Raw genomic sequence first — 15,221 nt, forward strand, 5'->3', positions numbered from 1 at the left:
ATTTATGGGTCTCCACAAAAATCTCCAGGCTTCCTTGAAGTGTAGGGTTCTTCTTAAGTAGTATTTACCCACATTAGAGTTTTCATACTTCCCATATGAAGACCTAATCTCCATGATTTATTAACCCTGCTGAGTCTCAGCAGGAAGCTGCCAAACTGCAAATAGAGAGAATTAGTTTTAAGAGGCATCGTGTATAACTGACTCTAGAAGGAAATTCAGGTAGATTAGCAGAGATTTTAAGAAAGCTATTTCACAAATAACTGGCAAGGAATCTGGAGTTTGTGAAGTCATCAAACCAATACCAATTTAAAATATTGAGGTTAGTCTTGTAAGCATAGGTCATTAGGAATAAAGGTATTACAGAATCAAGATTTGGGAAAGAAGCTTACCTCCTGCTTAATCACTATAAAAAAAGGAGGGAGAGTTGAACAAGAAAAGTATCAACAAACTCATAAAGCAGAAAAAAGAGCTACTTGGGTTTTAAAAATAGGGAAAGACAAGCCAAGCCTGGGATCTGATGATCAGCAGGTAGCAGAAGTTCCCCACATTAAACTCTGTTTGACCAGCAGCTCATCGCGCGCCTTGAAGGAACAAGACGCAGTGCACAGCCGCAAACCAGAGGAAGGCCTGCACAGGAAGTGGGGAGGAAGACATAGCGCTATGGACTCCAGGACAGGATGAAGCCAGTCCATGTGAGGTTCAAGAAAACTGAGGAGGCAATACAAGCATCAGAATGTTTCCTGTGTAATTAACTCGAGACCACAACCTCATTCCAAACACCATGAAACCACAGATGAAAAAAGCTGGGCAAACTGGGACCACCTTTCAAAACCTCTCTCTGCTGTTTGCTTATCAGAGATGATCAGAACGCTCCTTGAGTGAGCACTTCTCACGGCACACACTGGATCCCACTGCCGTGAACGATCTGACGGACAGTGTCAGATTTCCCAGCAAAATTAGACAAGCAGCTTGACTTGACAAATTATATAAAGTAGCAGAAAGAGCTTCCCTAGACAGTGCCAGAGAATCAGGTGCCAAAAGCCTCAGGTGGTTATTAAAAAATAGTTACCACCTCTGAACGGCTGACTACAGTCTCTTCCTTGCCAGGAATCTTGCACCGCACAATCCAGCCAAAGCAATCACTGCCCCCTTAGGAAGTATTCACTGTCCACTGTGAGCTCTTGCTAACATCCCTGATGTTTGTGAAGTAGCTAAACAGGGCAGTGACGGTGATTTCTGTTGTCAGTTAAGGAGAAACGGCCCAACGGGATTTTAACTTTTAACTGGATTTCAGCCATGCTGTTTCCTTTTGTTACCTCTCAGTTGCAATTCCTTCATGGCCAAGTTCTAGGGCACTTCACTTCCATGGTCATCAGAACAGTACAAAGCAAGAAAAATTGGAAAGGGGTCGAGACACCCCAGGTCTATCTGTAATCAGCTATAAGGCTTTTGGCCCATCCAAGGTGCTTCATGTTCCCTTATCCTTTAGTCATAAAAAAAAAAAGATAACATAAAATCTACCTCACAGGGTTATAATCATAACTGAGAAACAGATGAGCAAAATGTCAGAAGTATATTCATAGACACATACTTAAGTGTGTGTATGTGTGTACACAACTTTTTTAATGTTTTCAACATGCATAGAAGTGAGGTGTTGATTTGGCAAGTACCTGGGTAAGTTAAGTAATATGGACAAGCTAGATACTTTAGAACAAAAATGCCTGTCTTGGTTTTAGGGAAAAGGAAAGTTGTCTAAATGCTCAGACCGTTATTCTCTTCCAAGTTCTTATGATGGAATCTATATAAGACTGACTTTCACGATTGCTGGGAGGCCAGAGACAAATATTTTGAGGAAAACTAACAGCTACTTATCATTTAATGTTTGCTATATGCTAGCCAATGTAGGAAGCTCTTTACAAATATTATTTCACTTCCTCTTCATTATAATCCCATGAAGTATGTATTCTTTAATAACATTATACATTATGCCTAAGTTTATGAACAAATTTATTGTTTGAACTGATATTCAAATCCAGGTCTGTCTGACTTCAGGGCCCATGATCTTTTTTTAATTAAATTTATTGGGGTGACATTGGCTAGTAAAATTATATAGGTTTCAAGTGTACGATTCTATAATACATCATCTATATATTGCCTTGTGTGTTCACCACAGAGTCAGTTCTCCTTCCATCACCATATATTTGACCCCCTTTAACCTCTTCTACCACCTCCCCCCAGGGCCCTTGATCTTAATCAGAGCCATTGCAATTGTGCAGAAAGCCATGTTTCTCTTTTGCCCCTATTTGAGATTTTAGCATTTTCCTTCACTATTAAAAGCTGCCCACTGTGCTCTGGCTGATCTGAGGCTCAGTTCCTTTTGGCCCCTCGTGTAAGAGCAGGAGGCTACTGGAGGGTGACATGAGGGGTTCCTCGTGGTGCGAGGGACGAGTTCTAAAAGAAGAAGGCAAAGAAGCGTCATGAGTAAAGCACCTACAGGACTTCTACTCAGTTCTGAAGGGCTGCATTTTGGGGGTTAATGCTACAGAGGTTTGTATTTAGACACAACAGGAAGGAACTTTTCCTATACTCTCTGGCCATTCCATTTAGACTGAAACTATAATATAGATATGGCAATAAACCGTTCTGGAATTTTATTCAATTAAGATTAATGCCTAAAAGGTTGCTATGTCCTCAGATGATTTCTTTGGAGTTAGAATCATTCCAAATAGCTATCCCCATTTTGTCCCAGAAAGCAGTACTTATATATAGGAAATGTTTCTAATATGCTCTATCGTAATGCTTGAACCCTAGAAGAACCACAAAGCATATAAGCCTGCTTATTAGAAGTTATTTAGAAATACCAACTGGAAAAGATTTAAACAGTAACATTTTTGAAGACTAATAATAATAGTTGAATAGCTGATATTTGTTCAGTCCTTACGAAATAGAAAGCATAGTGCTACACCTCTGATACAAATTATTTCATTTGAATCTTGCAAAATCCCTATGAGATAAGCACTGTTATGATTCCCATTTTCAAATAAGATTATTAGGTTTGTCATCAATATTTCTCATTGTCAAAATGACAAAGGAGGGTAGAGATGGGGCAAGAGCAATGGAACATTTTTATGTATCCCCCCTCCAGCTTCTCCAGTTTTCTAGTGTTCTCGCAAGTATCTTATTCCATCACCTACGATGGTTCAAAAATCCATCCGTTTGTCCTACTACTTCCCTAACATGGATTGTTGACTCAGTATATCTCATGAAATTAACCATAAAAAAACAAACAAACAAAACAAACAGTGAAACCTTAAAGGAGGCAATTAAAGGCATTTAACTTGAAAGGACCTGAGAATGAACTATGACACCAAGAAAATGGTATATGCAAGTTACAAAATTGATTGTGATACCTAAAACTCCAATAGAGAATCCTAAAACCCATAAATAGACTCTGTCATGCAATTCAATGGAAATTATTCCACTGGAGTTATACAAAAGATAAGGAGAGAGATTTTATTAAGAAGTACAGGATTAGAACATTGAGGTCAAAATGAGAGGGGCTTTGGTTAGTATGTGCCTTTGGTTGGCTCCCAGAGCCTGCCCCAGCTGAGAGATTTCATATCAGCAACAACATTAGAGGCACACAATTTCTTGGAGCAATGGGGTTAATACACAAAGTCATTTACAAGATGACATGACAGGCTAGTTGTTCATGAAATCCAACTCTAAAATATACCCAATTACTTACATCATCTTTGGAGTTACCAACTTAATCTTTTCTCATCTGGGCTCACAGAAAAGCTGGATCTCAAAATCTCCTTAAATGGAAAATACTTAGGAGGGAGTTATATAGTAGGTCCTTGTTTCTATATCTGTTGTTTTTGTTGTTGTTGTTGTTGTTACTAATTACCTATGTTTTGCAATATATTTTCTTTAATGAAGACAGTGTGAATCATAAAATGAGACAAGGAATTTTGTACAATATAAACCAGCTATGAGAATCATAATAATAATTATAATACATTTTACAATTTGATGAAGTATGGTGTTATAAACTACTCTGCTCATTTCATACCTTTTGCTTGATTAATTCATCACAAGTTGTAAGTTCTTCTGCTCTCCAGTTCCTGGAAGCATGCAGTTGCAAGAGTGGTGAATGGGTGTCTCTTCGAAGCCCAGGTCAAAGTTAAATCTCAGAAATAACTGCTCCTTCCTCATCAGTTCACCAGCATCCAGACCTTTCTGCTAAAATTTGGGAAGATGAAATATTTCTATCAGCATATCAGTGGCTGCAGAGTCAGTGTCTCCTTTATACAGAGTTGCTGCAATAACATACAAATGCATAAGTCTAGGGCTTGTGGAAAATGGTTGGGTACTGAAAAGATAAGGAAAAGAGAAGAAAAGGGAAGAAATGAGGAGAGGAGAGCTTGAGTGGACAGAAGATGAAAAGACTTTTATCTATTAGTGTCATGAGTTAATCTGCATTACATGCTTTACATCTGTATTACAACTCTGGAGGTAATTTGAATCAACCTCATTTTTCAGAAAAAGAAATTGGGGCTCAAAGGAGAGAAGCAGCCCATGCTACCAAAAAGTGTCAACCCCAGGATTTGATCCTGGGTCTCCCTGATTTTATAAATACCCATTCTCTTCCAACATATCTCCTTACCTCTCTTCCCAAAAGAACACTCCTTTGATTTGCACTTTCAATTCTCTAAATGCAGGTAACGTATCTGGCGGCAAAAAGACAGAGTCTTTTCCTTGATCTCCACAGCTGAGACAAAATGAGGTTTATTCTTCTCATTACAAGGGAGACCAGATATAGGAGACAGAAGAGGCAGATGTTAATCCCATAATTTGGCTATGACGCAAACATAGAATGTATTTCCTAATCCCCCTTCCCAGATCCCTTTATTACCTTGAACAGTGTGTGAAGTGGAGAAATACGTTGACTATGGTATACCTCTACTCAATACATAGAATAGAGTAGTTCCACCATTCAGATTTAGCACAGACGCCTCGTTTAAACCTATGTACCAGATAGATCCTCCCGCCTTTTTTCCTCTCTTGAAACAATTATCTATATAAAGAGCCAAATCCTTAGCACATCCTTGAGGGGCAGGCAGACAGTCCAGTGGTTAAGTACGTGGGTTGTACTTATCTGGGTTCAAATTCAGCCACCATCAATGACATGGCCTTGGAAGGGCAAATTATTTTACTTCTTTGATCTTCCTGTGATTTTTCAATCTCTAACATGGGGATAATAATATCTTACAGAGTTGCTGTTAAAATTAAAGAAAATGATATGCACAAAGTTCTTAGCATGATGCCTAAGACACAATGAGAGGAAGTGCATTTTTCTTGAATTATTGATCTTGTCTAGCTCAATAAACTGTCAAGTAGACAAATCATAGTACTTTGAGGTAGATTTAAGGTCTAGGGAATCATTCTGATGGCTTCCATTTGCTACAGGGAAATTTATCTGGAGGAAAAGAAGCTGTTCAAAAAAGCTGAGAACTTTCTCAAAAGACCTGAGCTATTCAGGTTGTCTCAATATTTTTTCCTATGTCCTAAGTCCAGTGCAAATAAAATTGCAGCCTATTAAATATTTAGTATTTAATATAGCCAATGAACTCATTTTAGGTCTAATTTGTGATACTACAGTCTGATAGTGCATGTATATATAAAATATTTAATGAATATGCATGGTGATTTATGAGAATTTTAAAGCGCTTAGATCACAATTTTGAGTAATTTACATTATGGCAGAATTTTCTAGTGTTATATCTTGCCTTTATAGCATATTACTGAGTCTATATGGTCTAGTTAACACCAAGATCTTGGTGAAAAACACAGCCTTCAAGGATAACTGTCGACTTCAGATGATCTACGTTTTGACCTGCATTGTGGCAAAGAGCAGCCTGTGTCTTTTACTACTTCCTCCATCCAAACCACAACTATCACCAGCACGCAACCTATCACTGCTCCCCCAACCTAATTCACTACTTAAGAATTAACGGTTGGAGAAATGTGACTAACTTAATGAAGCTAAGTTATTTGTACATTGGCAGAGATATTACTGTGAATTGCCATTAATAATAAATACCTGTGCCAAAATGCAAGCCATAGGAGTTATAGTGGTGAGACTGCCAGAGGGTTCAAATCCCACTTCCACCACTAATGAACAGTATGGCTCCATACTGAATGAATTAACCTCTGGTAAGTCTCAATTTCTACATCTATAAAACCCAAACAGATTCGAAACAGTGGCTATTTCATTCAATTTGATTACATATTTTGATTAGTGTTAAGTGTCTGCTATATAATAAACATTCAGCAGACAGTAGATAGTTTATGCTAGAATACAAACAATTCATTTCACCTTATAATTCTACTCCCTATTTCCTTTCCCTCTTTTTTTAAAAAAAAAAAATCTACATTTTTATTTTCATTCTTTTATTTTCATTCAGTAGGATACAATATATCCTACTGTATTATTTGTGTTCATAAAACCTCCTCCAACCCTCAGTAGAGATTTAGTCTTCAGAAAAAGCTACAACAGGGGGTGGCCGGTTAGTTCAGTTGCTTAGAGCTTGATGCTTATAACACCAGGGTTGCTGGTTGGATCCCCAGTTCGATCCCCACGTGGGCCACTGTGAGCTGCGCCCTCCACAACTAGATTGAAACAACTACCTGACTTGGACCTGAGAGGTCCTGGAAAAACACACCTAAAATAAATAAAAGTTTTAAAAAAGAAAAGAAAAACCCAGAAACAATAAATGAATAATATTGTTCCATTTCTTCCTTCAAAGAAAAAAATTTCTACAAAACGAGTACTGATCTTGTGAAATGAATATACAGTGGAAGATCATTTGGCACTTCCTAATGTAAATACAGAGCAGTGTTCTCAGGAGGTGGCCAGGAAGGTTGTGTGAGGACTCTAATGAAACCTATCCAGGCACCTTTTGCCTTCAAATCTCTTTTCTCAGCCAAGACGAAAACCACTGGTTAAACATTTCCACTCTAACTGACTCATTTGGCAGAAAAATAAGTCCAGAAGCCAAGAGGAATTAAAAAAACAAAACAAAAACTGATGGGAAAAAGGCATAGGAAAGAGGTAGAGGTAGGAGAAGCACATTCTATTCCATCAAGTTATTAAAAAAAAAAAAAAAAAAAAAAAAAACCTTGAAGATTACAAAGGAGGATGTATTGACCTTCACAGGTAAAGTCAGGACCCTAGAAAGTTAACACTTCTTAAAGTACACTTTCTACCAAAGAGTGTTAACAACCAAAGTGGTATTTTATGGGATCACTGTGCTATAGTTCAGTTATCTACAAGATAATAACAAAAAAATACATGTCAACCTACAAAGGAAAGCCAAGGGTAAAACCTCCAAAACACTCATGTTCACATATACTAGTAACAGACCCAAAACTGTACTTTAATTGGACTACTGTGAAAAATCATCAGTGTATAGTTACACAAGTGTATACGTATGCCCAAACTCATCAAATTGTATACGTTAATTATGTGCAGTTTTTTATCTACCACTTATATTTCAATCAAGCTAAGGAAAAAAAATGATTAGAGCAATTATTTGATAGTTTAATTATATGAAACAACTGGCATATTTTAATCTTTTTCTAAGCATCTTACAATCTTTAGCTGATTTGTTCCATAATAAGTGCTAAAGGTAAAGTCATTATTTCTTATAGCTCCCAACATTTTTGTAAATGTCCAGTGAAAATATTTAATCAGCATACTCCATACACCTTTAGATTGTTCATCTTTCTTATTTTGACAATTCTGAAATACATTGTCTATGCACAGAATACATAAACAGGACAATGGACAGCAAACCGTTCCAGCTCTCTAAATCTTTATTATTCACCAAATTATCTCTCAAATACACTATCTTTAACACTTTTATAGGAAGATAAATAATGGAATGAGGTTTAAGTATTTAGAAAGTTCATGTCAAAGAAAAATATAAAGGCAGGTTTATATATCAGTTAGTTAGCCAAAAAACAATCATTCAGCACAAACTAAGTACAAGGCACTATGCTAAAACCACAAGGTGAAAAACAAAGAAGGCACAGTTTGTGCTTCAAACTCACCATATATTGAAAGCAAAATTCAGGTAGGTAACTAAAAAGAATTGGTATCCATAAATTTGATGACGGACATACCAATTATGAAAACACAGGAAAATTTTTCCTAATTATTGCTGGGTTTAATTTTTTTTCAACTGTAAAGTGAGGGTGTTGTCTTAGGTCCCTTAGGTCTCCTCCAAATAAAACATTTTGTGGTAATATGTTTATAAAAAATTTATTTCGTTATTTTTTTCGCAGAGAGCTGGAAAATTGTTGCCTTTAATAAGTTAGGCACTTGTGCCAGAGAATGCAAAGGCTTTTGAACCAATGCCTTGCTTCAGCAGGACAAAGATCTGCTCACTAAGTAGCAACTGAGGAAGCAGAAAACCATTAGCAAAAAAAAAAAAAAAAATTTTACTCTGATTTCTCCTGCTCCATCAGGCATTCCTGTAATTTGTGTAATTGACATTAACATCCTTTTCTGGGATTATTACTTTGTTTGACTAATAGCAAATTATTTAATTAAAAGTTTTTTAATCTGCCACCATCACATTCCAATTTTCATAAAATAATCAGGTGTGAAATCTAAGCTAAAGAAAGTGAAAACTAAATACTACAACATAACACGTGTTAGTTACAGCTGCCCTAGGCAAAATGAAGTTTCACTTCTACTGTTCCCTCTTCCCTGACTTTTTGCCTCACATTTGTGTGATGTGCATGCATGTGAGAGTTGTGAAGATTAATAACCCTTCAGTAAACAATAGGTCTTCTACCATTACTACGATTATCATTATTTATGCATTTTTTTTCTGCCATACCTTACTCTCAAAGGTGGGTCCTACACACAAAGTTTCCCAGAGTATAATATGTATAATACTGAGAGTACTTGAGAAGATTTGGGGATGCATACAGGAAGAAAATATATTTAATTTAGTCATATGTTTATATTAAACTATATTTGAAAATTCTGTGACTGGCAGATCAACCGAGTGACTTAGCAGATACTATTAAATAAATTTAACTAAGTTAAAAATAGTATCTTTACAGAAGCACAAGAGTAAAGATGGTATGTAAATATAGCAAAAATTATGAAAACATAACATAACAACTGAACATAAACAACTGAAATCTGGGAAACAAAACATAAACAGCTGCTTTCACTATCTCAGGAGTGGGGAAGAAATGTCACATTTTGAAAGGGGCAAATTTATTACTTACTAGATATAAATTCCTTCAGGGAAAAAAATCAGTCTTCATCTAGGTCAGTATATTAATATGTGCTCAACAACTGAATGCTACGTAGATTCAAAGAGAATTGAAACTCTGTGGTGTGTGTGTGTGTGTGTGTGTGTGTGTGTGTGTGTGTGTGTGTGTGTGAAGGTCTTCAATCAGAACATTCCCCTTATTCAGATAATACTTGCTCTGTATGGGAAAACTTTAAACTGTAATTCATACCGAATTTTATTCAACACCAGTAATTTCTTACTATAGAGAAAAACCTATGAGTTTGAGATCGTCTTTACCAGTATTTAAAACGCATGGATTTAAAGAAGAAAGAAATCTTATCATTTGCAACAACATGGATGGATCTAGAGAACATTATGTTAAGTGAAATAAGTCAGAAAGAGAAAGACAAGTACCATATGATCTCACTTATATGCGGAATCTAAAGAAAAGAATATGTAAATGAACTGATCAGAGACAGTTTTGAGGACACAAAGAAAAAACCGAGAGTTGTTAGATGGGCGGGGGCGGGGAGGGGGGGTTGGGGATAAGGGGAAAGGTGACGGGATTAGGAAGCAGCTGGTAACCACAAGATGGCCTCAGGGTTTTCTGAAAATTAATTTGGGGAACTTATCCAATAATGTTGTAAAGATTTTGTTGGGTATCCGATGGACATGCGTCCTATTTGGGAGAGCACCTCAGAGATAATGTGGATGCCTGACCATGGCATTGTACACCAGAAGCTAAACATTAATGAATGCCAACTATAATTTTATATATATAATGTGATGGCTCGGTGTGAGGTCGGATGGATAGTGGATGGGAGGGGGTTCACAGTGTGAGGGATATAAATGATGAATGTCTAAGTATTACCTTGTCTTGTACACCTGAAACTAATAAAAAATAAATTAATTAATTAATTAATTAATTAATTAATTAAAAAAAAAGAAAATCAGAGTCAGAAGCTCTTGGGTATTTAGGATTAGATTCCAAATCACGGAATAGGACTTTCCTTCTGGATTTTTTTGTTTATTGTTCTTCTTAGAAAAGGTATGAAAGTGAAGAGGAATTTGGATCCCTGGAAGCTAGGCATTATGAGAAATCCACAAACCTTTGCAATATAAATCCAAACTACTGTTAGACCATAAGTTCTACGGAGGCAGCAGCTTCTGTACAACTCACCATCGTATCTCCAGCTCCTGGCACTTACTGAGTGTTCACTAAATGCTTGTTGGATAAATAAAGTGTTGACTAAAGAATGAAAAAAGAAATAATAAAATAAAATAAAATAAAATGCATGGATTACAAAAAAAAAAAAATCTCTCAAATTACTAATGTATGTGGGGAAACTTTTAGCCAATCACCCTTCACAATACTGGAATAGTCCAAGCACAAGCACGTAGTAGTATTCAATATCGTTTTGTTGAATAATCGATGTTGATATTATACTCACAAATAACCTAAAGCTTCATAATCATATATAGACCCAGATAGCACCTTACAATTTGGCAGGGGAGAGGGAAAAGCTAAAAATTAAACAGATGGAATTACAATTCTTGTATAAACAGTGTTATAATAGTATTACAACGGCAGCCCATTAGTAAGAATATCACAAAACTCTGTTGCAAATGTTCGAAACATGTATACATTTCATAAGCAAGGCAAAACTTTCCTAATCATATATATATGGATTTAATTACTTAGGATATTTTAAGCATAGTTATTCTGATATGATTGACATGGTTGTTTGAGAAGTTCAGTGATATGTTTTGCTTTCTTTGCTTTCTTTAACATGATAAGGCCAACGTTACTATTAAGGTCAATTTTTTTATCTTAGTACTGGGTCTGATTACTTGTGAGATAACATCTTGAAGTCAGTGCAGCTTGAGCCCTTCGAAAGTGGGTGCTCCCCTCCTCCCCCCCAACGCAGCGCCGCAGTGGTTTCCGTTGGGCAAGGTGGAGTTGAGCACACCAGGGAGGGCAGGGTTTACTCTCCACTGACAGTGAAACAGAAGAACCGGTCTTCACGCATTGGTTCATTTTATGTGTTGAAATCAGTAAGCACATTTCTATGCCATACCTTTTCAAATAATAGTGGTACACTTTCTGCATTTTTTTCACTTTCTGCATTTTAAAGACAGAAAGAATAAAGATTTGAATTACTGAGCTCTGTGGATTGTAACATTTTTCACTGAGTATTATAATTGTTCATTTACAGGTCCTCGAAGGCAGAGAATGTCTGGTTCACTATTCTATTTCCAGAGCCTGGGTCGGTGCCTGACACATTATAGCTATTCAGTAAATATGTGTTGAATGAATAAATGAAGGAATTATAAATGTATAAATTAATGCTTCAGTCCCTAGAGAGTTGTCAGAAGAAGGAGTTTGAGAGAGGAAATACGAAAGAGAATTTCTGAGGCCCAAAGTCAGGCCATTTATTCATGGTTTCTTCTACCTACCGGGTGAAGCAATGAGAGCCAAGCAGTGATCTCACCTGTAGAACCTGTTGGGCTAGTCCAGTCAGCAAGTAAGGTGAGGCCTAGCACTCATGTCAAGCACAGCAAACTTGGCTAATAGATTCCCAGAAGTACAGTGTAACTGCTCTCTCCATCCAAATCTGTCCTTGTAAACTAGATCTTATTATCCACCGTGGAATTTGACCAGTTACACTGAGATTATGGAATGTTGAGAAATTTGCACTTTAACCACGCAAGGATCTGGGCCACTCCCTACTGTTTTGGGGCGATTTTTAAACTTATTTTTTTTCAAAGAAAGTTCTTTGGAGTCTATGAGTTTTCTTTTCAACTAGAGTTAAATGTAAGTTAAATTGATTCAATGTAAGTTAAATTGATTCAATTTTTGAATGTAAACTGTCTGCAAATGTCTTTATTAAAATAATTAAAATTATTGAATAACTGTATCTGCAATCTAAGTACAATACTGCACCCTTTATCAATCATCAAACAAAATTATGTTAGGTGCAGAGAAAAATACAAAATAAATAAGATACAGTCTCCAGTGCTGCCTTTTCAGTCAGATTTCCACTGAAGTAGTTCAAAGCCTTAAAAAATGTTCTCCTTTAACCCTTAGCAAGAGATGCAGAAAGGTTAAGCTATTTTTCAAACTTACAATAAAAAGTAACCATGCACATTGTCACTTGTCCAGGCAGCAGAACTAAACAAATGTTAATGTTCCTTTTTAAGCAAATTTTTGTGGTAAACAAAAATTGTCTCAGGGTTTTGCGTGTGTGATATTCTCAAAGCTTTCTGGATGTATAGCTGGGCAAAGTCCTCTCCATAAATAAAATGGAGGTTGATCAGAGTTTTCCTCACGTTGAAAAATGGTTCACAGGAGGATCCAACAGCTAGACAATTTCCGTAGTGCATTACACTTTGGTTCACCTTACACGCAACTCCTCACAAAGCTATTGAAGAGGTTCAGGTACACTTGTAACATTTGTTCTCCTCACCACCTCAGAACTGACTCGTTGCCTTTAATTTTCTCTTTTCCTTTCTTCCCCATACATACATCCCTCTTCTCTTTTCCATCAATGGACACCACTTTGCAACATGCCTTCTCCTTGTCTCCATTTTATCTCTGATACCGTCACCCTCTCTGGTACATTTGTTTACTGTTTTCGTGGGAACTTCTGCCTTGGCATAGAGTTATTTCGTGAAGTAGGGGGAGTGGTATGAAACCACAGGCATGACTAAGAAAAGTTAGAAAAAGCAAAACTCATCTATTGGCTGTGAGAAATGAGAAAGAATGCCAGGTTGAAATCAGAAAACCTAAGGATTGGCTCTGGCACCAAAGTTTACCTTGTGGCATTAAAATTCAGGGAACCTCTTGAGTATGTCAGTTTCCTCATCTACATAATTGGCATGCTAATACTAGCCCGGTCCACACAACAGGTATGACAATAAAATTGAATTAGCCTGTAGGAGAGTTTTATGTTGCATTAATTTGAAAATTGTATATCTCTGTATCACAGGAGATGAGGTTGTTGATGATGATTGTCACCCAGCTGCAAAGGCACTCATACACACCACTGTCCCCAACCTTCTCTTTACTCTTGCCTCCCAGGGATATTTAGGATTTCATTCTTCAGGGTACAAGGAATCCACACATATGAACAATCCAAACATCTTTATACTCTGCCTAGTTTTTTGGCTTCATTAAAGCTTCTCCCAGCTTGCTTTGTTGACAGTCTGATGCTAGCCATGATCTTCTTTTCAACCCACAAGAATTACCCACATCCCCAGCTGCAGTCTGGTTGTTCAAGAGCAACTAGATCGAACTAGAATTGAGTGGGGTGATGTCGCTCTGGTTTCAGACTGGCTGGGGTTCAAATACTGGCATTAAAAGGAAATAGCTGAACACCTTGAACTTGTTGTTTAATTTCTCTGAAGCTCCATTTTCTAATTTACATAGAGAAGGCCTAATATCTACACTGTAAAGGAATGGAATATATAAAAATCAATGAACCTTTTTATAGCCTAAGAGCTAAATGTAACATACAACCCAAATATGGTTATTTAGAATTGTACAAATATTTAAGTTATAACCTCTTAAAAATAAAGGATTTTAAATTTAGTTAGTAAATAACCGAATGAATGAATGAATGAATGAATTCTACTGAAGTAAGCTTAGAGAAAATATGTGAATTTCACATCTCTCCTCTAGGTGGCGAACTGATACCTCCTACAGTGTATTGCATTTCCTGTCTCCTCTAAGATTGATACATGAAAATTATACTAAAACAAAAAAATCCATAATTTTATGTCTGTCATAGTGTAGAAGTAAACAACCATTAAGGTATTGTCTCCCAAAGTCATCTCTTTATTTTTACATCTTTAAGCTTTTTACCAAAAAAAATATTTATAGAAAATCATTAAGAAACACAATTGTGTAAGTACTATAAAGAAATAAAATTGTGCAACACTTTACAAAGCAATTGGGCAAGACTGCTTTGAGTACGTTCAATTTTCATGGCCTACTCTTAGGAAAACACTGTTTTGCCCCAAGTTTATTATTATTTTCCTAGGGTATTCATTCTTTCCCATATGGGTAAAAAAATAAAAATAATTCTCCTACCCATGATTTTTTTAAAACTAAACCACAAATCTATATATTCTTACAGATTCACTGTGAGAAAAACAGATAATATTGAGTAAAAGCTGAATGCATTATCATGTAAACTGAATATAGAAGAACAATAAATCAATCCAAATACCTCACTTTAACTTTCCTTCAAACCAGGATATGCATTCCCTGAATTATTTAAATAATGCCCCCCAAGCTCTATTTTCCTTTGTGATGACATAGTCTATATTTTCTTATACAGGAAATATGACTGGAAAATATCTTGGAATGCCATGAAAGCTGAAGGGCAAAGCTAAATTTCAACCAAAGGCACACAGAACAGGAATAGCAAGAATTCATGATGCCTGTCCTGTTTCCAAAAGCAAAGGGAGGAGATGAGCAAAAAGAACAATGACATATTACAGCCCAAGAGCTAAAATTAAATGCGTGTAAACAATTCTTGTTGAAACTAGAAGCCAGTGTAGATTAGGCAAACCAGGTAAAGAGTTCTTTCCTGCCAGAACATGCCAGGATTAGAGTCACCTCACATTGAGACATGGCTAGTGATAGAAGTAAAGTTAACACTGGAAAACCACAGAGGATTCTGAACTTGCGTGGCAACTCTTGAGTTCTACATTAAAGTACTATATGTACCAAAAATCCATAGCTCTTCTTTATCCCCAGCAAAATGCTGAAAGCCAGTTGTTCAGATACAGGAATCTGAATGAGAATTTCTAGCTTATGCATGATTATTTCTGTAACACACATTACTTGAGTAATTACTTCAGGCCTGGCCCTGCAGTAGAAGCCTGAAATAATAC

The 15,221-nt window shown here is 36.5% G+C and overlaps 1 long non-coding RNA gene across 1 annotated transcript in view; it reads right to left on the bottom strand.

The window, feature by feature from the left end:
• The window catches only part of LOC308504865, a 280,235-nt gene that overhangs the window by 236,591 nt on the left and 28,423 nt on the right, over nucleotides 1-15,221 (bottom strand). The window contains exons 2-3 of the long non-coding RNA XR_013994429.1: nucleotides 4,670-4,796; nucleotides 4,076-4,245 (exon numbers count right to left, since the gene is read on the bottom strand). This is a non-coding gene — a long non-coding RNA (uncharacterized lncRNA). The remainder of the gene's footprint in view (nucleotides 1-4,075; nucleotides 4,246-4,669; nucleotides 4,797-15,221) is intronic.

Source organism: Rhinolophus hipposideros (assembly GCF_964194185.1).
Source record: "Rhinolophus hipposideros genome assembly, chromosome: 11".
NCBI classification, from domain to species: Eukaryota; Metazoa; Chordata; class Mammalia; order Chiroptera; family Rhinolophidae; genus Rhinolophus; species Rhinolophus hipposideros.